The sequence below is a fragment of the Ambystoma mexicanum genome, chromosome 5q (assembly GCF_040938575.1).
Source record: "Ambystoma mexicanum isolate Mex_15411 chromosome 5q, UKY_AmexF1_1, whole genome shotgun sequence".
Lineage (NCBI taxonomy): Eukaryota > Metazoa > Chordata > Amphibia > Caudata > Ambystomatidae > Ambystoma > Ambystoma mexicanum.
Genome location: NC_090933.1, coordinates 1,055,710,268 through 1,055,737,039, shown reverse-complemented (window position 1 = coordinate 1,055,737,039; position 26,772 = coordinate 1,055,710,268). Strand labels below are relative to the sequence as shown.

The 26,772-nt window shown below is 43.9% G+C and overlaps 1 protein-coding gene across 4 annotated transcripts in view; it reads right to left on the bottom strand.

Annotated features, from left to right (window-relative positions):
• The window catches only part of COL14A1 (collagen type XIV alpha 1 chain), a 699,289-nt gene that overhangs the window by 524,045 nt on the left and 148,472 nt on the right, over positions 1–26,772 (bottom strand). The window lies entirely within an intron of this gene.

Genomic DNA, 26,772 nt, shown 5'->3' with positions numbered 1-26,772 from the left:
AAAGCTGATGTGGTTTGTCACAGACATAACACCACCTTCTCAGAGGCGAGGTGGTAAAGGAAGTGGCTTTAATGACCTTGTTGAAGTTGTTCTTGGTTTGCCAGTTCCTCCTGCTGGAATCATACTTACCAAAGTTTTTTTAGGAATATTTCCAGTGAGCCCTCCTTTCTGGATCCAGACTAATGCATCCTAATATTGGCATGTCTGTTGGAATACAGCAGTATTGTGAATGGCCTCTTTGAGAATAGTGCATTGTTCCTTGTCCACCTTTGTATAGGTATGGGTGGCGACTCTAGAAATTCCTCTAAAATGGAGGTTTCTAGCAACTTTGAAGCACCAGCACTTTTTAATATTTTGTTCTGCTGAAAGCTTCAGGCCCATCGTTTTAGGCTTTTCTTGCAGGATCGGCCAGATGTTTCCAAACCATTGCTACCAAGTATCCTTGTCTTGTTTACTGGATTGGTGGTTTCTGCAGTCGTGTTGGAATTTTGATAGCCAACTGTAACTTTCCCATTAGGGGCAGAGCAATGTATTGACTCCACCACTCTTCTAGGAAAGTGGCACTCCCGGATATCATGTGGAATATGGCGAAGAAAGCAGCTTGTCCTCCTCTTTGGTGGACTTTTGTGAAACAAAAGCAATATTGTTAAGGAACACACAAGAAGAGGCAATGGTCTTTCTCAATTGGGTAATGGTGAGCTGTTGACCTCCCTGGGCCACCAAATGTATCTTTCCCTGTGTCATTTGTAGGCACAGTATTTATTTTTTATTTTTATTTTTATATTTTTGCATTTATTTCAGTGCACAAAGCCCAGAGGCACGTAGGCGCTAGTTACAGAAGGTGCATAGTACATTAGTGGAGTGCATGAGTATGTATATGGTTACAGACAGAATAGGTGCGAGTACAAGACTGGTAAAGCCACACCGCATGGTACGGAGAGCTACATCAGGCATGCAGCCAGGCATATGAATCAAAATAGGTGCGAGTACAAGACTGGCAAAGCCACACCTCATGGTACGGTGCTACATCAGGCATGCAGCCAGGCATATGAATCAAAATAGGTGCGAGTACAAGACTGGCAAAGCCACACCGCATGGTACGGAGAGCTACATCAGGCATGCAGCCAGGTATATGAATCAAAATAGGTGCAAGTAAAAGACTGGCAAAGCCACACCTCATGGTATGGGGGCTACATCAGGCATGCAGACAGGTATAGGAATCAAAATAGGTGTGAGTACAAGACTGGCAAAGCCACACCTCATGGTACAGGGGCTACATGAGGCATGCAGACAGGCATATGAGTCAAAATAGGTGTGAGTACAAGACTGGCAAAGCCGCACTTCATCGTACGGGGGCTACATCAGGCATTCAGAGAGGCATATGAGTCAAAATAGGTGTGAGTACAAGACTGGCAAAGCCGCACTTCATGGTACAGGGGCTACATGAGGCATGCAGACAGGCATATGAGTCAAAATAGGTGTGAGTAGAAGACTGGCAAAGCCGCACTTCATGGTACGGGGGCTACATCAGGCATGCAGAGAGGCATATGAATCAAAATAGGTGCAAGTAGGTGTGTTTGTCTGGAAATCAGTTTGTCAAGGTTCACTAGGAGCTGTCCCAGCAAGCAACAGTTCTTTTTATAATCTCATTTTCAAAGCCTTTCGACGGTTCCAGAATGCCTGATTTCTATTACAAATAGTGTTCACAATGTCCTCTAGGAACGTTCAGTTCAAGTTCTAGCATGCATTGTTTCTCTTTTAGGTCTCTTCTCTTCTTCTGATTCTCCAGGAACTCTTACACAAATTCCGATGTGCTGATTCTCCTTTTGTTCAATTTCTCAATGAGCTCTAGGAACCCTGACCTCGAGTTCCAACATGGAATGTTTCTCCTGCGATTTTTCAATGCGCTCTAGGATCTATAACCTGATATTCCGGCATACAGTGAACTTTCTTATCTTCTCATTTCTCAATGACCTCAGGTTCCAGCAAAGAAAAAGAATGAAGAGATCTTCTGGAATAACCTGTCTCTTGGAATGGGAATAAGCAAAAGGATCTCAACTGCATTCATTTAAGGTGTGGTGAAACTCACGGGTGAACTGGTCTATAGGGAACTCTGGAGATTTCCAGGTAGGCCTCTGTATCCTTGGCCCCTTTTGTGTGGTAACCTATTTTATTACCACACTTTCTCATAGGAAAAGGGCTGGGCTTGCTGAAAATGTGTATTATGGGGCCACTTTGCAAGTTATTTCTAGGGCCTCTTTTGGTTCCCAATCCACCCCTGGTGAAACTATATTGAAAACCATTACTGTGCATTCACCTTATGTACTTATCTAAAATAATCGCTTATTAAGCACTGACATTTCTATTTAAAGGGTGAAAACATAGATGTATTTGCTCATGGAGCGGTTATATATGTATTAAAACATTCAAGTGTGCCAGCATCTAATAGAATTTCTATGGATGATATGAAGAGGATCCCTGGTTGTTGGGCATTACTCCCCCTCCATTTGAAATAGCGTGAGCCTCCGGCAACATATCAGTGAGCTGAAAGGGCAGCATTGTGTTGCCCTCGGTTGTGCCTTTGCACCAGTGGGCTTGCCTGTCCCATGTGTCCCAGCCCTGCCGGGGCAGTGAATTACAAGGAAGAGCACCTGGCATGCAATGGAAATGTGGAGTTTGTCCAACCCACTCCAGCGGCCTTGGACACACACAGATGATCTGTAGCCGCAGTGTCCCGGGGGACAATCGACTTGGCCAATTCCCCTATTACCACTAAGGTCACAAATACAGAAAAGCTTTGTCTTGCAGCCCGCTGTCCTTTGCGTTTCTGAACCTACCTGGCCATCTCCATCTGGCCCAGTCTTCTCGAGCCTGTGCACTGTGAGGCCCAACATCCACCCTGTGATGAAAAAGTGGAGATGCCAACCCACTCCTACCTCCTTGGATGTGCCTAGAATCCTTGCCTCCCCAATGGGCAGAAAGCCCACGTGTATGAGCTGATCCACCAGTGAGCCCCCAGGCAATCACTAATGAAAAGCCCTGGCATGCAGCCCGTCAGCCTCTCCGGGCCCGACCCAGCACAGCCTCAGCCATCATCCTTAGGTGCCCTTGGCCCACTATCCGGGCAGTGAGGAAAACATTGCACTTTCAAACCCAAGCCCACCTCCTTGGATGGTCCCAGGGACCCTGTAGCACCATTGGGCAAATGTCCCACTTGACCAAGCCTAAATATCTTTCTTACTGTTGGGACTGGGCTGGCCTTCAACCAGGCAGATAATGAAATATAACTTGATATGGGTACCCCCTCTTTGACTGTTCACTAGCTCCCCCATTCCTCCACTCTGCCCAGCCTCAACAAGGCGGCATTTGCCCTCTAGCAAGAGAACTCCCATAAGTAATTTGTGTTAACCCTTGGTGTTCACTTTACTTTCACTGCAGGATCTAAAGATACACCACTAACGGTAGATATATATATATTTTTTTCTTTATTGTTTTGGTTTATTTACAAACCTTTACAAAATCACAAAAGTATCAAACATTGATTATACAAAAAAGTTAAAAGAAATTCATAAAAGTACTAAAAAAATAAATTTTCCTTTTAGTATCCAAATTTTCACATCACAGCAATCTTACATTACGTTTCCAGAATAAACGACACAAAAGAAAATTTTCCTCAAATCCCAATCCGCAGAAATCCTCACAAATAAAACTTTTACCCTTATTAACTCAAATCACAGACATTTCTTAGAAAGGTTGTTACAGACATGTTTAAGCTTGTACAATTATCGTGCAACATTCTGTGCCATATGAAGTCTCTTTTCACTTCATTTATTGAAACTACAAATTTTGAAAAATACTCTATCCTTTGAGTCTTTAAATAGGGGCAAACCAATAAAATATGTTGCAAAGTTTCCACAACACCAGCAATTTTACAGTATCTACACCATGGATCTCCTTCAATTGTACGATTTCTAATACATTGTACTTGATTAATAGGTAAAACATTGAAGCGAAAGCGCATGAAGTCATTACGCAACCGCTTGCTCGAGTATTTGATCAGTTAACCTTCCATGTCGGGTTGCCATTTCCAAGTGGAACAGGCAGATTTATAAAGTTTTGAATCTAGGATTAAGGCTTTCGTTCTTTGCCAATCAAAGCCCATTAAACTGAACTTTACCCGGTTTATTGCATAATGAGATCATGGATAGACCTAGCTCTTTCAAACAGGTCTCACTTTCACCTTTTAACGCATACATGAAGGGATTCAGTAGTTCATGATAAGCACATGTATACAGAGTTTCATCCATTGAAGTTTTGCATTTTTTCCAGAGGCATAGTCTCTTCCAAGCTGCATGAGAAGAGAGTGAGTGCAAACCCAGTTCATATCTTATTAGGGCTAGTGGTATACATTTAGGCAGAAACCATAGCACAGCTCTCCAGATTTTTCCTTCTATAGTGGTCAGATATGTATTTAATTCATTGGTAAATAGTTCAAATCCATAAATTAAACGTGGTCTGACCTTTTTGTTGTAGAAATCCCTCAACGGAACCATCGTAAATTTTCCAAATTTATTGTCAATAGTCCTCAGCTCTCTGATGGCTATTTCTAATTTCAAGATCAGCTGACTTTTTATCAGACTAGTGGAATCCTGACTAGAAAAATAGAATCCCAAATACTTAAATGAGGGTTGTGCCTTAATCCTCTTTCCTTCACAAGACCAAGCAAAAGCATTCTCCTTTTTGTTGTTTTTGCCAAACCGAACAAAAACCGTCTTTGCAGCATTTATTTTAAGTTTGAGATCGTCTATAAATATTTCAAAGGCTCTAAGTAGCCTTTGCAGACCTATTTTGGTTTTGTCCAGAAGAAGAAAATCATCGGCATAAGCCATCCAGTCTATGGACACATTATTCAGTTTAGGACATACCATACCTTTACCACCAAGTGCATTTTGAGCACCGCTTACATACAAGTTAAAGACCGTACGAGCCAGCATACAACCCTGTCTTAGGCCGTTCGGAATAATAATTACCTTGGAGCGTAAGCCCTCTGTCGTCAAGCGGACCTTCAAACTGGTGTCAGTGTACAGAGCTATGATAATCTGGAGTAAATGAGCTGGAATATCAAGTTCTTGTAACTTTAACCACAGAAGTTGCCTATCCACGAGATCAAAGGCAGAGCTAAGGTCCATCGAGGCCATAAACAGAGGTCTCACCCCCTTTTTCATAGAGTTGGCTATTAAGGTTTTCAACATTAGACCGCCGCAATCTGTTCCAATATTTTTTTTAAACCTATTTGTTTTAAATCAAGAAGGGATTTTGCTGTAATCCATTCTTGCAATTCCTTTAAGACCAAAGAGCAGAATATTTTTGACTCTGGGTCAGCAGTGGCTATCGGCCTATAACTAGTGGGACACAAATGTGCACCTTTCTTGAAAACCGGGATGACTATGGAAACCTTCCACGAGAGTGGTATAACCTTGGTCTCTAAGATATTGGCATACAACTTTGACAAAATATTTTCCCATGTTACAGGGTCCATTTTTAACAATTTGTTAGACAAATTGTTCGGTCCGGTGGCTCCTGAGTTTTTAGATTTCTTGATAAGATCTATAATATAATAGGTTGAAAACTTCAAAGACCAAGACTGACTTTCAGCAATTATCAATTTACATGTCACCTCATTGACAGTATATAACTTGGAAACGTGGCCCTGCCATACATCCTCATTAATGATATTCACAGTCATATCCTGTTGAGGTTTTTCAGTTTCATTTATCAGGTGCCAAAAATGTATACAACCATGCCCACGTAGAGCTTTCAACATAAGTTCACCATCCTGCTGCATTCGAGAAGCTCTGTATTGGATTTGCCAATTTTTATAAGATTGTTTGATTTTATTTTTTCTCATATTATATTCGGTGGGTAGTAAACCTTCTTTTTTTAATTGTCTGAGTTCTCTTCTGTATGAAGTTTTACGTGCATGGACCACTATGTCCATGGGGTGTCTATTTTTCATCTTTACTTTTGTATCCTTCATGGGCCGAGGAGCCAGATTATCAATGGTATTTTTGATGTAGTTAGAAAAATGTAAAGATGAATAGCAAGCATCACGATGTAGTTCAGACATGGATAGATAATCATTTATCATTGTAAATTTTTTTTATGGCACCATTTAATTCTGTTCCCTTGCTGATTTATCATCACTCCATGAGTATACTTTTCATTAGTAGGAATTTGGAAATTAAAGGCCATTTTAAAGGCGAGAAAACAATGATCACTCGTGCTAGAATCAAGAACTTCAAAGTCATACACACTCCTAAAAATACCGGAAGAGACAAAAATATAATCTATAGTTGATTCGAGACCTCTGGCTTTCCAAGTATGATGACCCCCTCTGAGAAGATCTAACCCCAAGGATTCCGCAAAGTGCATCCATAACCTTCCACGTAAGATGCCAGAGCCACCTACCCGAGAGTGCTGCTCTGCATTTGCTATAATTTCGTCACCCGCTAGCTGTTCGCACAAGCAGTTGGCATTCAAGTCACCAGCCATAACAATTTGACCTCCCTGGTTTGTCTCTCGCCAGGATTCAATTATTACACCCAGTTTGGTCAGTTCTTTTCCAAGTTGCCGGTCAGTCAATTCACTGGGGTTCCAATAGATGTTAATAAAAAGAACAGAAAGAGAGTCTTTGTTTGTTCCTGATTTAAATGTGGTCACCAGAAAATGGTGTTCCAGGCACCATTCCCCCGATTTGGAGAACAGATTTGTTTCATACATTTTTCATTGTTCAGAAGATTCAAACATCCCCATGAGTTCCAGCTCACCAGTTTAAAAGTCAAACAGGAGCTAGAGGGGTTTACCAAGTTTTCTGAGTGAATCGATAGATTCCCTCAGAGTCAAGGCCAACCACCTCCATTCCTGCTTGTTCAAATTCGATTCATCATCAGAAGACTTATTAGCTTGACTAGATTGTAATTGCTCTGCCTCACACAACCTATGCTTCTGTTGTACTGCCACTTGGGATTTGTATTCATAGATATCAAAACCTAATTTTTGAAGTAGTTCAGATTCCTTTAGCAGCAGAGACCTTACCAAGGGAGAAGGAATTACAAGTCTTACATAGTCTTATCTGAACCTGTGAACAAAATAAACCAAAGTGATATCCGCAGAAGGGATCAAACTAAGTTCAGGTATAGTAGCTAATAGAGATAAAATGTAAGATCTGTTTAGTGAGATGTGACCCTGATCTTCAAATAGTACTTTCAAAATCAGACCCGGGATATCAGGAGACACAGGTTGTTTTAAATCAGTGTCCATGTTGTCGGATGAGGAAACCACATTATCAGATTTGTGTTCATAAAGTTTAACCACATGGTCAGCTCTTCCCGACCCCTGGTCACCTCTTCCCAACCCACTAGGTACATACCCCTGGGTTAAAACAGGCACCTCACCTTTAGGCAGGCTCGTTTGGCTGGTTCCCAAGGTACAATTATTCATAGAGGCGTGATTCTCACCCAACACCTTCAAAATAATACGCCTTAGTTCATTCTCCTTTTCCTCTTCATTAGTACCCAGGGACCCAACAGTTGTCTCGTGATTGGGATTGGGAGAGTCTCACGTTCCCCATTCACATCATTATTAGCATTGGAATTACAATCTGTTCTCCCAACACCATTGTTTCTACTCCAGTCCACACTACCCAAACCAGTATTTACTGTAATTTCAGATTGTTTCACACGAGTGGAGACCTTAGGTTGCCTTTCATAGATCGATTCTCTAGTGTGACCAATAGAGTTCAGTAATATGGGGTGCGGCAGTTGTACAGCCTTGGGAACACTGTTAGTAGTGCAACCTTCATGGTGTTTGATACCCCAGACACCCTTTGAGTTTGTGTTTTCTTTACTAAAGTCAGGAAAATGGGCACCCTTAAAAATTTGATACATGACATCTGATTTTTGTTTTAATGCTTCACTCAAAGTATTCTCCCCTTCTGTAAAAACGCCCCTTTGAACACATTCCACATGAGTTGTTTGTCCCATCACAATAGCTGTTGTCAGAGCATTAGCCCCTGAGTTTGTATGGGTCAAAGTAGGAATCAAAAACAGTGCACCCTCTTCACAGGCTAACTGTTGTGGATCCACTTTTCTTATAAAGTTTTGCGATATTTTGTTTCTAGCCACATTGTTATTTTTTTTCTTGTTTTGTTTGGCCAATTTCTTACTCTGTCGTTTGTAAATTTTTACCTCAAAGACATCGTTGTTAAGAGTCTTCATTGAGCCGTTTATTTCATTATCAATATCAGTGGCCTCTGCCTGTGTCTCATTAATCAAGCTTTCTGAGAGTATACCACCTCCAGCTATTTGCGTAGACGGAATAATGATTATCTCTTCCAGTGAAGCAGATTTATCTAGGACAGTTTTTACCTTGTCCCTTAGTAGCCCTTGGACATGGGCCATAATACTGGGAATTTCTTTGTTCATTGCCTCAGCAAAAGACTCAGTTATATACTGAGGCATTTTCAAGAGCTCTGTAGTTAAATTGGTCAGAGCTGCTATCTGTTTTCTCATTTCAGATAGAAGCAGTCTGTTAAATATGCTTAGGGTTGCAATAAAATCCGATCCAACACCCCTATCAGACGCCAGATTGTTAGGTATAGCATCCGAGGCTAACACATGTCTTGCCTCCATTGATGGACTAAATGGTGTATCAGCAAAGTCATCGTAATAAAAGCTGCTTTCTTTCATCACATTAGGTTCCTCCATAACAACCTCTTCCACAACGATAGTATCCCCCCCCGCAGAAAACTCTGGTAGTTCTTCATCTACAAAGAGTGGTTGCGAGGGATCAATAGCATCCTCTATCCTCTAACAATTAGGGGAACAATCCTGCGCGCATTGCAGCAAAGCTTCTTCCTCATCACTGATAAACGGAAGAGGAAGAACAGCAGCCCACGCCAAACTCGCATGACGTGTGCTTACAGCATTAAAAAAACAGCTCTAATATCTTTCATTGCAAAGCCAGCTTTCTTTTTCCCCATCTTCCGATCACAAGAGACATATTGAGATATACTTAGTAGCCCACTTAAGCATAGCGACCCTCAGTGGAGAAGAGAATCAGTTACGTCTATCCAAATAGCACATATGTGTAACAGAACCACCAGAGTCACAGCTTATTCTTACCAGCTAGAAGTCAACACTGAATCTTATTCCACCATAGTAAGTCAACAATTGTGCTCCACCAAAAGCAGTAAGTAACCAATAATAACATTAAACCAACACCTCGCACTACGCACTGCTCACAGTGAACAGTAAACAGTGCTTACTGGTGCTTCGTGGTGCGCGCGCATGTGCGCTGCACCATGGGTATTAGTAAGCGGAAACAGGAAGACAGAGCAGGCAGGGGGCGGAGCCAGTGACGCTCGCTGCAATTCAAGGAAAGAAAAAAAAGTAAGATGCTAGAGTTGCCAGATACTTCTTACTATAGTTCAATATTACAGTCTAAAAGACCATACATAAGGATAACATAAGTGCCCCTAAGTGTCCATAAGTCTGTATTTGTGGACAAATCCAGTGGCCAATAAAGTTTTAAATACAGCCCAAGAACGCCGTATAGTCACCTTCAGGCAACCACGGTGTTTCAGTCAAAGACGTCTTCCTGGCGGCAGAGCAGCAGCAACACATGAAAAAGGACCTCAGACTCCTCCGGCCGTTCCAACCAGTAAACAGTGCTTACTGGTGCTTTGTGGTGCGCGCGCAGGTGCGCTGCACTATGGGCATTAATAGGCGGAAACAGGAAGACAGAGCAGAAGACAGAGCAGGCAGGGGGCGGAGCCAGTGACGCTCGCTTCAGGCAACCACGGTGTTGCAGTCAAAGACTTCCTCCTGGCGGCACGGCAGCAGCAACACATAAAAAAGGACCTCAGACTCCTCCGGCCGTTCCAACCAGTAAACAGTGCTTACTGGTGCTTTGTGGTGCGCGCGCAGGTGCGCTGCACTATGGGCATTAATAGGCGGAAACAGGAAGACAGAGCAGGCAGGGGGCGGAGCCAGTGACGCTCGCTTCAGGCAACCACGGTGTTGCAGTCAAAGACTTCCTCCTGGCGGCACGGCAGCAGCAACACATAAAAAAGGACATCAGACTCCTGCGGCCGTTCCATCCAGTAAACAGTGCTTACTGGTGCTTCGTGGTGCGGTAGATATTTAAGAACCACCCAAAAAGCATGTCCTCAGTCAGTACCCAAACATTTGGGATCTACTTCGAAAGAACAAGTCTCTATTCCAAGCAATTAAGGTATCCTCACCTGGAATGTTAATGAAATGATTTAATTACCAATAAAAATGCAGTGTGAGTTCTATGTCCCGCCCTGTGACCTGCCCAGAACCTCTGCAGTCTCCTTTCAACCCCTCCCCTCCCGCCTCTCTTCTTTATCCCTCCTAGTGAGGATATGGAATGGACCTGAGCTTAACTGACAATGTCAAAAGGGGTTACAATGGATTGAGGTCAACAATTTCTGGAGTCTGAGCATTGACACATGTTATGACAGCTAATTTTGCTTCAGACAAGTGTTTTTATTTTGCTCCCAAGTCAAGGAAGTGGCTGAGACAAACATCTAACTGAACTAGAGGACATTCTACAAATGAAAAGCAAGTTCCTTATCATTAACACAATGTGAGATGTTCTTTCGAACGTAAAGTTTACACCTAATCTTACAGGTCCTTATTCCATCCTGGGACCCCACTCTACAAAGCAATGTTCAAAGAATGTGGGCAAAGGAACATGTAACAAGTCCTTAGCCTCCAAGCTAATCCAGAAGCTAAATCACAAATGTTCCCATTCTTGATCAAATCAAGAGATCATAAAAACTAGTCTACAAAGTCTGTCCCTATTCGTTCACATATAAGAAATACGTTTCTCCTGGGAAGGCTCTCCTATGTCTACTCACAGTCTTGACCCTCCTTTGGTCTTCTTTCTTTCAGTCTCCCCTCTAGATCACTTGCAGGTCTCTGGTTTATCTGATTCCTCTTGGGCTTCACCCCAGCCTCTTTGTCTTTCACTCATCATACTGGAGGAGGCTCTGTAACTGGATGACACCATGAAGTGGGAGACAGGACAGGGCCCAGACTAAGCTTCCTATGATTACAGAAAGAAAGGAGAGGTGCAGGAAGTGCACAATAAACTAGAGAACAGAGCCATTATGTGGGGAAGGAGCAGGGGTCAGCGCCTGCCTATGATCTCACTGATGGAGCTGAGGGTCAGGAAGTGCACGAATGTTCTTCAAAGGCAGTGAAGGACTTCTGGATGCCCACAAAAACCATGGCACCTGAAATGCTGTCCCTGCACTGCAGGATGCAGTGGATTTTCAATGGACTATGCAGCCAGAAGCAGCATTTGTGCCCCTTAAGGAACAATGTGCGCTTATGATGCTTAAGATAGATGGTACAACACTAATTGACTACACCAATCGAGGTGCAACAGGTAGCACTGTTGGAGCTTTTGATATACACTGTGTCATCAAAGGGGAAGGTGATACAATAACCGTGACCTCAGCTTTCCTTGAATTGCTCCTGAGCAGTCTCAAATGTCACAGCCAGTGATCCTTGCATTGCCATCTCCTGCACGTGTAGTCTTCCCAGTGTTCCCATCATCTTCCCAGCACCGTGTCCATCAAGATAACTCTTGCTCCTTCATGACACCTATGCCCTTTATACTATCCTCCATGACAGCTTTGCCACCCACATTGCTACCCAGGAGCACTGCACATAATCACCCTAGTAACCTGGCCCACTTTGTACCCCATGACCCTGTTGCTTCATATGGTAGGAAGGATGTGTCACCCATACCCCATGGTTCCAAGGAAAACGAGCACAGGTGCCCCTTTACCCAAATATCTTTGCAAGAAATTACACCAAGGGATGATTAGATAATTGTTAGCATGTGCAAACACTCTTCCTGTGTGATGGTCCACAATGTGTACAAAACCTTTGCCACGTTTCATCAGTATCAGAGATGGCTCCAAAACATCATCTTTGAGGTTTACGACAACAAGGCACTCCCGCATCATAATCTGAGGATCATGATTCTGTCCTTTGATCATACCAAGCAATGCCAGGGCTAGATACATTCATTCTTGAGGATCTTGTGACAACGTGCCTGGCCAGGACTGTGTCACAACTCTCCAGCATCAGTACCCCAACCCAGTTAGTCTGCCAAGTCTCTACCCCAACCACCTTGGTCTAACACACCAAATTCTTTGAAACGTCAATAACTCTCATGGACACACCCATCGATGAATGCAGCCTCATTGATTTATGTGCTTATTTATTTATTTACTTATTTTTTAGCAACACATTCTCAGCACCATTCCAAGATCTCTATAGCTGAGTGAGTCGCTGCAGCTGCAGCACCATGCTTCAGATGAAACTCAGCACCACGCCAAGATCTCTATAGCTGAGTGAGTCGCTGCAGCTGCAGGACCATGCTTCAAATCAAACTCCGCACCACAACAATATCTCTATAGCTGAGTGAGTCACTGGAGCTGCAGCACCATGCTTCAGATGAAACTCAGCACCACACCAAGATCTCTACAGCTGAGTGAGTCGCTGCAGCTGCAGGACCATGCTTCAGATGAAACTCAGCACCATACCAAGATCTCTATAGCTGAGTGAGTCACTGCAGCTGCAGCACCTTGCTTCAAATCAAACTCCGCACCACAACAATATCTCTATAGCTGAGTGAGTCACTGGAGCTGCAGCACCATGCTTCAGATGAAACTCAGCACCACACCAAGATCTCTACAGCTGAGTGAGTCACTGGAGCTGCAGCACCATGCTTCAGATGAAACTCAGCACCACACCAAGATATCTACAGCTGAGTGAGTCGCTGCAGCTGCAGGACCATGCTGCAAATCAAACTCAGCACCATTCCAAGATCTCTATAGCTGAGTGAGTCGCTGCAGCACCATGCTTCAGATCAAACTCAGCACCACTCCAAGATCTCTATAGCTGAGTGAGTCACTGCAGCTGCAGGACCATGCTTCAAATCAAACTCCGCACCACAACAATATCTCTATAGCTGAGTGAGTCACTGGAGCTGCAGCACCATGCTTCAGATGAAACTCAGCACCACACCAAGATCTCTACAGCTGAGTGAGTCGCTGCAGCTGCAGGACCATGCTTCAGATGAAACTCAGCACCATACCAAGATCTCTATAGCTGAGTGAGTCACTGCAGCTGCAGCACCTTGCTTTAAATAAAACACAGCACCATTCCAAGAGCTCTATAGCTGAGTGAGTCGCTGCAGCTACAGCACCATGCTTCAGATGAAACTTAGCACCACACGAAGATCTCTATAGCTGAGTGAGTCGCTGCAGCTATAGCACCATGCTTCAGATGAAACTCAGCACCACACCAAGATCTCTATAGCTGAGTGAGTCGCTGCAGCTGCAGGACCATGTTGCAAATCAAACTCAGCACCATTCCAAGATCTCTATAGCTGAGTGAGTCGCTGCAGCACCATGCTTCAGATCAAACTCAGCACCACTCCAAGATCTCTATAGCTGAGTGAGTCACTACAGCTGCAGGACCATGCTTCAAATCAAACTCAGCACCACACCAAGATCTCTATAGCTGAGTGAGTCACTGCAGCTGCAGGACCATGCTTCTAATCAAACACCGCACCACTGGAAGATCTCTATAGATGAGTGTGTCACTGCAGCTGCAGGACCATGCTTCTAATCAAACACTGCACCACTGGAAGATCTCTATAGATGAGTGTGTCACTGAAGCTGCAGGACCATGCTGCAAATCAAACACAGCTCCATACCAAGATCTCTATAGCTGAGTGAGTCACTACAGCTGCAGCACCATGCTTCAGATGAAACTCAGCACCACACCAAGATCTCTATAGCTGAGTGAGTCGCTGCAACTGCAGCACCATGCTTCAGATGAAACTCAGCACCACACCAAGATCTCTGTAGCTGAGTGAGTCGCTGCAGCTGCAGCACCATGCTTCAGATGAAACTCAGCACCACACCAAGATCTCTGTAGCTGAGTGAGTCGCTGCAGCTGCAGCACCTTGCTTTAAATCAAACACAGCACCATTCCAGGATCTCTATAGCTGAGTGAGTCGCTGCAGCTACAGCACCATGCTTCAGATGAAACTCTGCACCACACCAAGATCTCTATAGCTGAGTGAGTCGCTGCAGCTGCAGGACCATGTTGCAAATCAAACTCAGCACCACACCAAGAAATTAGAAATACCTCCTCCGCGGTCTTTATCAACACTGAGTGTACACGTGCATAAACACTTCCTTCTTGGCACAATGTGAAAGTCTAAATATCATGTTCTCCTGGGGCGTTTCATGGCCACTCTTTCAAATGAAGGCACTCTAATCAAGTGTAAAGCATTCCAACTAGGTCCACATAAAGGAGATTGAAACCTTACACAGAGGGTTAGAGATAATGGTGTCAAAACATGGTTAATTGCAATGCGTTTCTAACGTTCATAAAAGCAAAGGTAATTTAAGTCATCGCGTTTTACAATCGCACATTAGTGATGAAGACATATGAGGTCATGTTACATGTCAGGACGAAGAAGGATTTCCGGGTGTCCCACCTCCACCTGTCAAGTGATGCATTCTGGATGAACCCCGCACCGGCTGAAACCAGATCCAGACCTTAAAGTGTAAGCACACAACGGGTACAGATAAAAACAGCATACCAAAATACAGTATCATAATATACTAAGGTGCGTTCGCATCACAACATGGGCGCTGTGTTCCGGCTGCATGTGTTTTTGACTAATGCTCAAAGACTTGCTAATAAAGCTTTTAAACCACTCAACGCTTGGCGAGTCTCCTCTCCCCCCTCTCCCCACCTCTCCTAAAGTGCGAGTCTACCCCTAGCCAGTTAGTGCATTACAAAGGTGTGTGAGTAGTCTCTGTTGTAACTAGGGATGGCCTTGTTATTCAAATGACTTCCTGTTTCGTATGAGAACACTGAGGCTCCATTTGTAGCTCAACCTGGAATTTTCCTGGGTCAAATACAACCATTAAACAAACATTGGCAAAGCCAACAGTTGTGGCTTTTGTGTAGCCATGGGATAGGCATGAGCAGCACTGCCCTAAAGTTTCTACCTGGCCACAAGAGGGCAACAATTACCCGGGCATATTATAGCAGTGCCTGGCAATTACCTATCTATTAACTATACACATGCCAAACCCGTTGGCCGATTCAATGCTTATTTTTAACAGGACTTTGGTGCAAGGAACAGATATAAACCAAACGGCAGAAGACACTCTGGTTAGAGCCAAAAACATTCCCCTTCGTTCTCAGTGTCCAACGAATGCCCATGTGGGGGTCCATGGGCAGACATGGGGGTGGAGTCATGCCAGGTGCAACCCTTCTAGTGAGGCGGGTGGCTCTGGGGTCTGAGCGCTGAGCTGGGGGTGGCATGCGGTTTCTGTTCCCATGGAGGAAGGACCTGCGGCATTCACAGCTCAGCAGGCTTGGCAACAGCTGAGGTACGTGTAGTCCACTCCCACACTAGCAGGTAGGAGGCCTATGCAAACCTAGTGGAAGTGGCATTAGTAACACGATTTTGGATTTGCAGCATATTCTCTGCTTATCCTCTCCCTAATCTGCCACCGGCATAGCTGCATGCTTGGATGCAGGCAACAGCTACAGGCGGGAGAAGGACCAGTGTGACTTAATCTTTAAACAGTACTTTCGGTCAAAACAAACTAAGGGCCTAATTCACAGAAGCGTGTTTTAATGGCAAAACCCCATTGGAAAAAGCTCTGTGAATTAGGCCTTTAATCGGCTTCTACAATGCCGGCCTAATCTGTGTGACAGGAACATGCATTGTTGCGAGCCATGCTGTCTGTTCTGCTTGTTGACAGCTTGCATGCTAACGCCATTGCTGCACTGTTCTGCTAAGAAGAAGCTTGCACTACTGCAGCACATATTCACCTTGCCCCTATGAGGGAAGCTCGCATTGCTGCAGCCCATGCTCGCCAGTTCGGTGTTAGGGAGGCATGCACTTCTGCAGCTCAGATTGATCTGCTCCGCAAGGATGCTCGCACTGCTGCAGCCCATGCCCGCCAGTTCGGTGTTAGGGAGCCGGCATGCACTTCTGCAGCTCAGATTGATCTGCTCCGCAAGGATGCTCGCACTGCTGCAGCCCATGCCCGCCAGTTCAGTGTTAGGGAGCCGGCATGCACCTCTGCAGCTCAGATTGATCTGCTCCGCAAGGATGCTGGCACTGCTGCAGCCCATGTCCGCCAGTTCAGTGTTAGGGAGCCGGCATGCACTTCTGCAGCTCAGATTGATCTGCTCCGCAAGGATGCTCGCACTGCTGCAGCCCATGCCTGCCAGTTCGGTGTTAGGGAGCCGGCATGCACTTCTGCAGCTCAGATTGATCTGCTCCACAAGGATGCTCGCACTGCTGCAGCCCATGCCCGCCAGTTCGGTGTTAGGGAGCCGGCATGCACTTCTGCAGCTCAGATTGATCTGCTCCGCAAGGATGCTGGCACTGCTGCAGCCCATGTCCGCCAGTTCGGTGTCAGGGAGGCATGCACTTCTGCAGCTCAGATTGATCTGCTCCTGAAGGAGGCTTGCAATAGTGCAGCCCATTTTGAATTGTATGGGTTAAGGCATGTGCCTCTCTGCCCCCATGCTCTACTGCTCTGTCAGGGAATTTGACACCCCCGTGTCCCATGCTGATGTCTTTTGTGTGAGACAAGCCTCTTCTGCTGCAGCTCGTGCAGTGACTGCATTCATCGAGGGTGCCTTATAAATCAACTATAAAAAAATTAATACATACAAAGGTCAATGGAGAAGCAATGGTCAAATGCTTTCTAAATATTTTGTCTAAAAGATCAGGTGACTCATTACAAGTTCGGCAATGTGGTAAAAAAAAGTGGCAGTGATTATGTATTTTTCACGCCAGTAGCAGAATTACTACCGCTTTTACTGCACCACAGAATTACGAGCGTTTCCTTGCAATGGATGATTTATTTCCAGCATGATGCTCATTGACCCTTAACGGCAGTAATTTCTGTTGGTTTACCGCATTATTACAAGTGGGGTTATGGTGGTGTAAATCCCAATTGTTGGAGTCCATAGGACTTCATGGGGATTTTTGGCGAATATACTGTGAGCTGTAATTCCGAGTGGTAAATTTGTAGATTTTTGGCATTGAAGTTCAATGACAAAAATCATCCGGGATACGGTACAGAATTACCAGTCGTGGTAAATGTGCCAAAATTCGAGTGGGATTTACACCGCAGTAACACCACTCGTAAGCCTGTGGCAAACCCACGGAAGCAAAAAGGAGGTAACGGTAAACGAGTTTGGCAGTAAATCTCACAATGAGTCCCAGGGTGCTAGGCTTCAGTGAATTCTGATTATTAAAGTATAGCAATATTTTTTGATTAAGTGCACACAATGAGGATTTAAAGATATATCCAAAATATGTTATGCAACAAATAACCATGTGGATATTGAAGAAAAGGTTGTGAAATAATGACTGAAATACATCGAAGGCATTTAAGGTGTTGTTAATATTTACAAGAAAAATATTAAATTAAATGTGCACAAAATGGATTAATAAAAATAACATTCAAACTAGATGTTAAAACTACAGTGGTTTCTGGGACAGCTGCACTGTCTCTCTTTGCACAGGTATGGTTTAACCATGTTCACTTAAAGGGGGGAATTTGGTGGATTAATTGTGAATGCATCGGGGCCATTTTATGCTTCTGCTCTTGGAATGGGTTATGCACAATGCAAACAGGCTGCTCTGAGATTTAGAACATTTCTTTTTATTCAGATACAGCATATGCTGGGCACGCCTCCAAGATGCAATTTGCTGCAATGCTGTTTGAAGGAATTACCCAAATATTTTTATTTCATCTTATTGGAAATTTCACCAACACAACAACTGGACATTCATACAGTCCTTAATAAAAGTATTCTTTCTATGGATGAAAAGACAGTGGACTTAATTCCGCGTTTGCCACCAGTTCGGCAGGATTAGCGGTGAACTACCGCCAAACGGAATTACATTGCTGCCACTTGGTCTCGTGAGTTTAACACAGGATTACAAGTGGTGGTAGATGGTGTAAATCCCCATTTTATGGAGTCCATGGGGATTTCAGCAGAACTACCTCTGGTGCAAGTTCTGACGGTATTAATTCCTCTGATTTTGCCGATTATTTGTCATTAAGGTAGAGGACCCTCCACATGAAAACCAAACTCGAGATTTGGCAGAGCGGTAAACGTGGGGGTAATGATATGATATGATGTGGCATTTATAACGTGCCTGTGCACAAGTGTTTCTAGGCGCTAATTCTGTTACCATCACTTTTTCACCGCTCTGCTCAACTCAGAATGAGCCTCACTGTCTTCACGTCAAGCCTAAAAGCCAATACACCTCCAAAGGTAAAATGGTAGCAAACGAAAATACACCCCACGAAATAGGTCACGACATAAGAAGCCAACAACAACTATATTTAAACAACACAGCAGACACTGCCTAAGTAATTATAAAGACATGCTGCATTGAAATAGTTCAGTGGACTTTAAAGAGTTGCAGATTGCGCACTCAGCAGTGTCTGCAGAGTGTTTAGTTTTTGGTCTTCGGCCACTCTGGACCACCACGTGTGCGCTATGTCCATAATGTTCATGCCACTGCAGGGTTGCGGCCACACTGCGCTAGGTGAAGGATATAAGTATATTTATTAATCAAAGCATAACTCTTTCATCTAGTGTAGAAACAAGGTGGCACTGCCAGGCACCTGGCACACAGATGTAATAGCCACCAGTGGCGGTTGGTAAATTATTTTATTGGATGGGCGTAAATATTTTCCAAAGTATGTGAGGTCGACCAAGCGTAGTGAGGGAGCCAAAACCCACAAAAGGGGACTGGGGAGGGAGTTATTACCCAGAGGGTTAATGGGTTAAGATGGTGCAATATATGGCACACTTTCTTTGAAAAGTTGGGCAAAAAGCCAAACAGTTTGTAGGTTGTGTAGGGTAACTTGTGAAAAAATCCAATACACCAAAAAAGCACGGGAGCATTTCCCAGCACACTCATGCCTTTCCTCACAATATATGCCTGTGTAAAATACATGTTCAATCTGGCTGTGCCCATACATTTCCATCTTGGCTGCACCAATATATGCCAGTATTTCTATATAAGAACATACTCATGTTTGCTTTGTGCTTAATGACAGCAATGATACTATAAGAAAAACATGGCCAAGCTGGCTCTGCCAGTACAGGCCAGTACCCCCACATACGAACATGCTCCTGTTGGTTAAATGCCATGCCTCAATAAAAACATGTCTAAACCTACTACAATGTAGGCCAATCTAGACACATACCAGCACCTATCACGTCTGTTTGAAGAATGTCATGCAACAGTAAGAAATAGATATGCTGGTTGCACCAAAATTACAGCTAGCCATATAATAACACTTTTCGTGCGTGCTCTGTCATAAATGGCCAGTACAATTGTTCATGCCACAGAAAGAAATGTCTAGACAGGATGCACCAAAATGGCAGTCTAGTCACATAAAAACACTTAATATGCTTGCTTGCTTTATAGCAGATAACCGGTACAAAATGCCATGACATAGTAATAAATGGCTAGACTGGCTGCTTTAAAAAGTCATACTTGCTACATTATAAAACCTATCATGATTGCTTTATCATAGATGCCCAGAAAAATGTAATTCCACAGTAAGCAATGGCTAGGCTTTCTGCAACGAAATGCCAGTCTAGCCACAATGATAACATTTATCATGCTTGCTGTATCATACGTGCCAGCATAAAATGTCATGACAGTAAGAAATGGCTAAAGTGGCTGGATCAAAATGCCAGTATTGCTATTTAATACCACTTATCATGCTTATTATGACCAATAAAATGTGTCATGCAACAATAATAGATGGCTAGATTGGCTGCACCAAAATACCACTCTAGTTATGTAATAACACTAATCTTTTTGTTACCTATTGAACAGGATTATGGCTGGTTACCAAGTATCACTAATGATAGCCACCATGGCATTTTTAATGGAGATTTTCCTTAATCTAATGAACAATTTTATAAGTAAATATTTGTGGTACCTTTACCTATTCCTCTAAAGATTTGACGGTTTTATTGAATATTTAATTGATTCTTCGACCCTGCTCCCCCTCCCCCCACTGCAGCCTACTTCAGCAGGAGTCTGTCCTGATACATTCTGTTTTCACCATCACCATCTTGTGGCCCATGCTGGATTTGACTTTTATGGACTTCATTGATTCACGGTGCATCACCCTTTCTCAACTCGCATGCTGGACTTCCTTTGCATATTGTACTCATGGTGGCCCTGAATCATGCTGTTCCCATCTTCATATAGTATCCTGGTTTGCAACTATTGACTTCTGCAATTGTATTCGCTCTACCCTCTTGCTTCTCCACTCTTTTTGGCTGCTTACTCTCTGTTCTTTCCTCCTCTCCCTTTCTCCCTTTTCCTATCTGCTCCCCTCCTCCCCTTACTTTCTTCTATGCACTTACTCTATCAGAATTGTCCCTTGACCTAGTATAATAGCAGCCTCGTCTTTCTCCTACTCCCTCCTCTTAGTCCCCCCCCTCCAGCACTATATGAAACGTCATCAGGCCTAGTATGATAGTCATGTTTTTTTCCTCCCCTCCCTTTCTGCACCCCTCTCCCTCACCTTTTGTTTTTCTCCTGCTTTCCTAGAAATGTTGTCAGGCCTAGTACAGTAGTCTCCTCTCTGTTTCCATTTCCTTCCCACTATCCCCCTCCCTTCTTTATCTATGGGCCTCATTACGAGTATGGCGGTATCCCTGCCGGTAATTACCGGCACGGCTGCCGCCGGAGTGTTTTCGGCCACGCCAGACTCGGTAATTACCCATTGCCGGGTGCCGGTAATTGTCAGTCCCCAGTAGGGCTCAATGGGAATGGGGAGCATGGTAGCACTGGCACCGTTAATAACGGTGCCGGCGCTACCGCCATGTTCTGCTTGCGGGTGCCGGTAAGGCCGCCAGGACAGACCTAGCGGCCGTAATGGCACCCGCAAGCAGAACTCGTAGTTTTCCGGTCACGGAACTGTGGTACCGGCAAGTTATCGGTACTGTAGTTCCCAGACTGGCAAACTTGTAATGACCCCCTATGTCTTAGCTCTTGCACTATCTAAAATGTCATCAGGCTGCGTACAATAGTTAATTTCACATCCTTACTGTTCATGGCCTGTAAAAAAGTCATTGTATTTTCCTTTGTTCCCCCCCTTGCCTTGAAGCGCTTTGAAATACATTGTGTATAGGCGCTATATAAATGAACTATCCTATCATATCAGGTATATATTGTTTGTCATAGATTGTTTACTTGATGTGATGAAAGGTTTGGTTTTAAAGCCATAACATCAACAATAAAAAAAAATCAAACAGAAATAACACTTATGATATGATAAGTCATTTATAACGTGCCTGTACACAGGTGTTTCTAGGTGCAACATGGTTGCTTTATCATAGAAGCCCAGAAAAAATTATAATGCCACGGTAACCAATGGCTAGAGTGGCTGCACCAAAATTCACACATAACACACATTAAGGAGATTTTACACACAAATGCCAATAAAATATGTCATGTCACTTAAGGAAATATCAACAAAGCTTGAGTGCTCCCCAGGCCCTCCAGTGCCTCGCATGCACACATAACCCTCACATGTACACCCAGCACATTAGCACTACATTCTATAAAACGTCCACCGACCAAGAACATTCACACACAATCACATTCATACTCATTCACCCACCAGTCAACACCCATATACTTTCTCTCACATTCACTCACACTGCATTCTCCACATGTGCACCCAAAACCAAGAACATTCACAGAACATTCACTGTCACATTCATAACCATTCACCCAGTCATCACACACTCATACACCTTCTATAACATTCGCTCATAAAGCATTTTCCAAACAGGCACCCACCCAGAGCATTCACACATGCAGAAAATCACATTCAAAACCATTCTCCCACCAGTCACCCATGCACCTTGCACACCTAGAACATTCACACTGCATTCTCCACATGGGCACCCACCTACATTGTTCACACACATACATAATCACATTCATACCTATTCACCCACCAGTCACTCACCCCTACACCTTCTCTCATATTAATTTACACTGCATTTGCTACACAGGCACCAACTCACAACATTCACAAACAAACATAATCACATTCATACGTTATTCATCCACCAGTCACTAACCAACACACTTTCTCTCACATTCACAGCAAACTGCATTCTCCAAACAGAACGCCCACCCAGAACATTCACACACACACATAATCACATTCATACCCATTCACCCACCAGTCACTCACCCCTACACCTTCTCTCACATTCACTCACATAGCATTCTCCAAACAGGCCCCCACCCAGAACATTCACACAATCACATTATTACTAATTCACTTACCAGTCACGCACCCAAACACCATACATATACACCTGACACGCATGCACACAATACACAGATTACACATAAAAAATGCTTTCTTTCCTGTTTCCCACTGCATCTTCGGTCTGCAGGTCTGTATCACTCCAGGCCTCTGGCTCCCGTGCTATGCAGAAAGAAACCAGGAAGCAGGCAGAGCTTCCTGGTTCCTGTATGATGTGTCACAGGGGAGCCAGAGCCAGGGTGCCTCCTTACCACGCCATCAGCTGCAATTGCCCCCGGCACAGCCCTCAACCTAACGTTGCGCAAGGCGGGGACTGGTCCGGGGCCTCCTCTGGAATGGGTTGGCAAGTCCCCCACACTGTGGGGGCCCCAGCTACGCCAGAGGTCATACCTTAGTTTTGTCTTTAATGACAATACCTTAGTAATAGTGTAAATACCTGGGCTTTGATTGCAATGTCTGACAACTATGTTAAGACCTGGTCTTTTGATGGCACTATCTGGCAATGGTGTGAGTAAACAGACTTCTGGCGACAATTCCTGTCAATGTTTCGAGCACATTGGCTTTTGATGACAAAGATGACGAAGAGTGCTCTTACCTGGGCATTTGACATCAATGATTCCAGTACCTGGGACTTTGATCTAAATACCAGGCAATCTGTGGGTAAGGCAATGGTTTTAGAACATTATTTTTTCCTGATAACGCCTGCCAAGTATGCCAGAATCTGCTTTTCATGGCAAAAGCTGTCAATAGTATGATTACACGGAACTATGGGGGCAATACCTGAAAAGTAAGTTGTCACAATGGACTTGAGACCAATAAATTCACCAAAGCAAAACGACTTAAATTGAACATAACTTTTATTAGGGTATTGGTTGCAGGATTGGACAACTCTAAAGTGAAATTGGTTCTCTCACAACCAGAAAAAGAGGGAAAGTCAGGTTTGGTAAATGTTATAATCCTGAGTGGGTTTCACTGGGCCACTGTAGTCCATCAACAGTCCTTCGCAGTCTTTATATTTTCCAAAATGGGGTGCCTGGCCCTTTATCTGTGCTCTGGCCATTACTGGATTAAGGAATTAATTTTTCAATTACACTAGAAGCCTTGATCTCGAGATTAACTCTCAAAAACAAACATTCTAGTTTCATATCCAAAATGATGCAATGGTACGACATACAAATGGTACCTCAATAAGACTGACTTATTTTGGCTTTCCACTAAAATCTAAATACAACAATTCCAGTGATCTCAGTGAGATGTCACAAAAATATTATATTGTAGCTTTTGCAGCACAGATGGGCAATTTCAATTGGAAATGGTCTCTTTTTCCCGTTATCAAATTCTATAAGGCAAAGGTTATCCCTGCATTAAAATATGGAGCAGAATTTAAAGACTCTAACTTCCCGAGGGACAGAGTTGAGGCGTTGCATATTGAGATTGCCTCAAGGCGTACCCACGGCTGTAATCAGTTCGGAACTAGCTGTTAGTTCAATAACAGCTTTGGTAGAGTGGACAATCCTGACCCGCTACCCCAAAATCGTGTCCAAACTCTCTATCTTCGGATCTAGACTTGCTGGGAACACATGGTTCTTCTATGACTCTTACCCTTTGGATTCAATACTGTTCTGACGTTATGAACAGGATCAGTGCAACACCAGAGGATCTCACCATCAATGTTCTAGCCCACATAGATAAGAAAAACAAATACAACCTATTTAGCCATTTATGTTGTGATGAAAAGAAACTAAAGCAGTTACTGCCATATCTAACCAAATTGCCAAATGTACACTGCAGAACATCTTCTTTTACCAACCATGGAACTAGTAGGGCCCAGAAGTAAGCTTAACACCACGGCCAGAGACTGTCGCTTTTGTAACAAGAGAGGAACTGTAGAATCTGGAAAGTACTTGATTGTGGGATGTAATAGTCTAATAGAGAAACAGGTCCACCTTGTTAGCAAATTCATTCATGATACAGATATTCTTCAGACTGAGAGCTTTTGGGATAGAATCTTAAAAGGAAGACATGAATTCCTAATTATTTCAAATTATTGCTGCTACACAAAACACTAAAACTGCACTTTATATTAATCCTAGCAAGAATTAGAAGAAATGTCATCATTAAACAAAATATTACACCTTTTTTAGTATGATGACATTATGTGAAGTTTTATTGTAATATTAAATTGGGATATGGCGATTTGACCGAGTCCCGCAATTTCGAATTCGAAATTGTCAAATGTGGCAATTCCGAATTCAAAATGCGAGACTCGGTCAAATAAAGATCCCACCCTACTACTACCTCTTGGCGGCACACAACAAGGTGTGCCCGCCGACTGCTCCATGAATGGGAACCGGCGCCGCAGGGTCCTTTTATTTTCTTTCTTCTTGGGAGCGAGGGACACCCCCCCAACAACCACTGATGCCATTATAGTGAACATGGGTGCGGAGGACCCCCCTCAACCCCCGAGCCCCTTGTTCACTGAAATGGCACCGAATGGGAGATTTGTTTGACTTTTTCAGCGGTTCGAAATTTTCATTCAGCCGAAATTCAAACAAATCTCCCATTCGTTTTTTTCGAAATTTTATACAGATACCATTCAATTGTTTTACATATGCACCACTCATAAGTTAATGTTGTATGTTTTTTCTTTTTTTATGTACCTTTGTTTTTTGTAAAGGTTTGAATAAACTACATACAACACTTAAAAAACGTCTATGTATTTGAAAACTGTGATATGGTTAAGTGTGATTTATGAATATGCCATTTATATGTGCCCCCATTCCCAGAGTAAACTGCAATTATGGAAGCCCATTTTTTCCCCTCCCATTTCAATAATTTGGAGGGTTGCCTTTCATCTACCATTGGAGCAGAGGGCTACTGTTTTTTCATCTGTGCTGCGGAGCAAGGCTACTCGTCGTTGGTTTTACTGGTGGTGAGAGGCATGTTTGTGCTCCTGTTGGCTGATGTACATTCTACTGTGTGCATAGGTGAATGTACTAGGACATGCTTAATTCCTTGGTGTGGTGTCTCTGATCACAAAGAATTCACACACTGTGCACCAACTGTAGCTTTTTACAAATCTTTGGTTAAAGGGACATTATGGTTAAGTTGCTCTAATAAAAACCTATGAAATATCTGTGAAAACACTTGGTTTAAAGGATGTTATGGGTGCCATACAAAATTGTTTTCAGGTCTCCAGTGATGTTTCCTAAAGTAACCATAGCCCGGCCACTGCACTACACTGCTCACTACTTTATTAGGCCAACTAAACCTAACTTCCATTTAAACCTTTTTCACTGACTTTCAATTTGTATTTTAATGATATATTACATTGCATCTGCAGTACCCACCAGACTTGACAGGACGGCTCTTTGCCCACACACCAGCAAGCAACTCAAAGTGGCCACTGAGCCTGGCTGGCACTTTGCTACCATTGCTGGCCCATGCATGTCCTGTGGCAATGGCCAATTGCCACTTTGCCTCTAAGCTCCCATCAAGCAACACAATGTGGCCACTTGGCCAGATCCATTAGCCAGTTTACCCAAATATGTCCATAGGCTATTGGTTATGGGAGGCCAATTTGACAACAAATTACACCAAACCAATCAAAATTACCATATTGGGCCTGGCCTGGCGACAGGAACAGTGCCCACCTTTCCCCATTGCAATAGGTTGGAACTCTGGAGCCATCCGTCACTTTAACACTCCTTGAGGGGTTGCGGGCCAATGACTATGGGCCTCATTACACGGAAGGCGGTAATGGTTAACGGCCACCGTTAATGGTAACGGTGACTGTTAACCATTACCGCCTTACTACGAGGTCCCTTAGCGGGTTGGTGCTTTAACGCCTGCTTTTTGCAGGCGTTAAAAACCAACCCGCTAAGGGACCTCGGAGCTAATTACGGCACCGCAAATTTGCGGTGCCGTAATTAGCGCCTTCCCCATTCCCATAGAGCCCTATGGGGCAGAAATGGGAATGGGGAAGGGCAATGGCGGAAGGGGGATTTACCGCCCCACCAACCTTGGAATGGGGCGGTAAATCCCCTTTCCGCCAAGGCGGTGCCGGTATTTTACCGGCATGAGCCATGGCGCTAATAGCGCCATGGCTCACCGCCTTCCGTGTAATGAGGCCCTATGTCCCCGTCCCAGCCAAGCATTTTGAAGGAACCAGTAAGCCTAACTGCAGCCAGGCATAGTAGCCACTTTATCCATATAGTAGGTCCACGGGCAACTGCCCATGGCTTTAAATGCCGACCAGAGGACACTTAGCATGGGGCTTT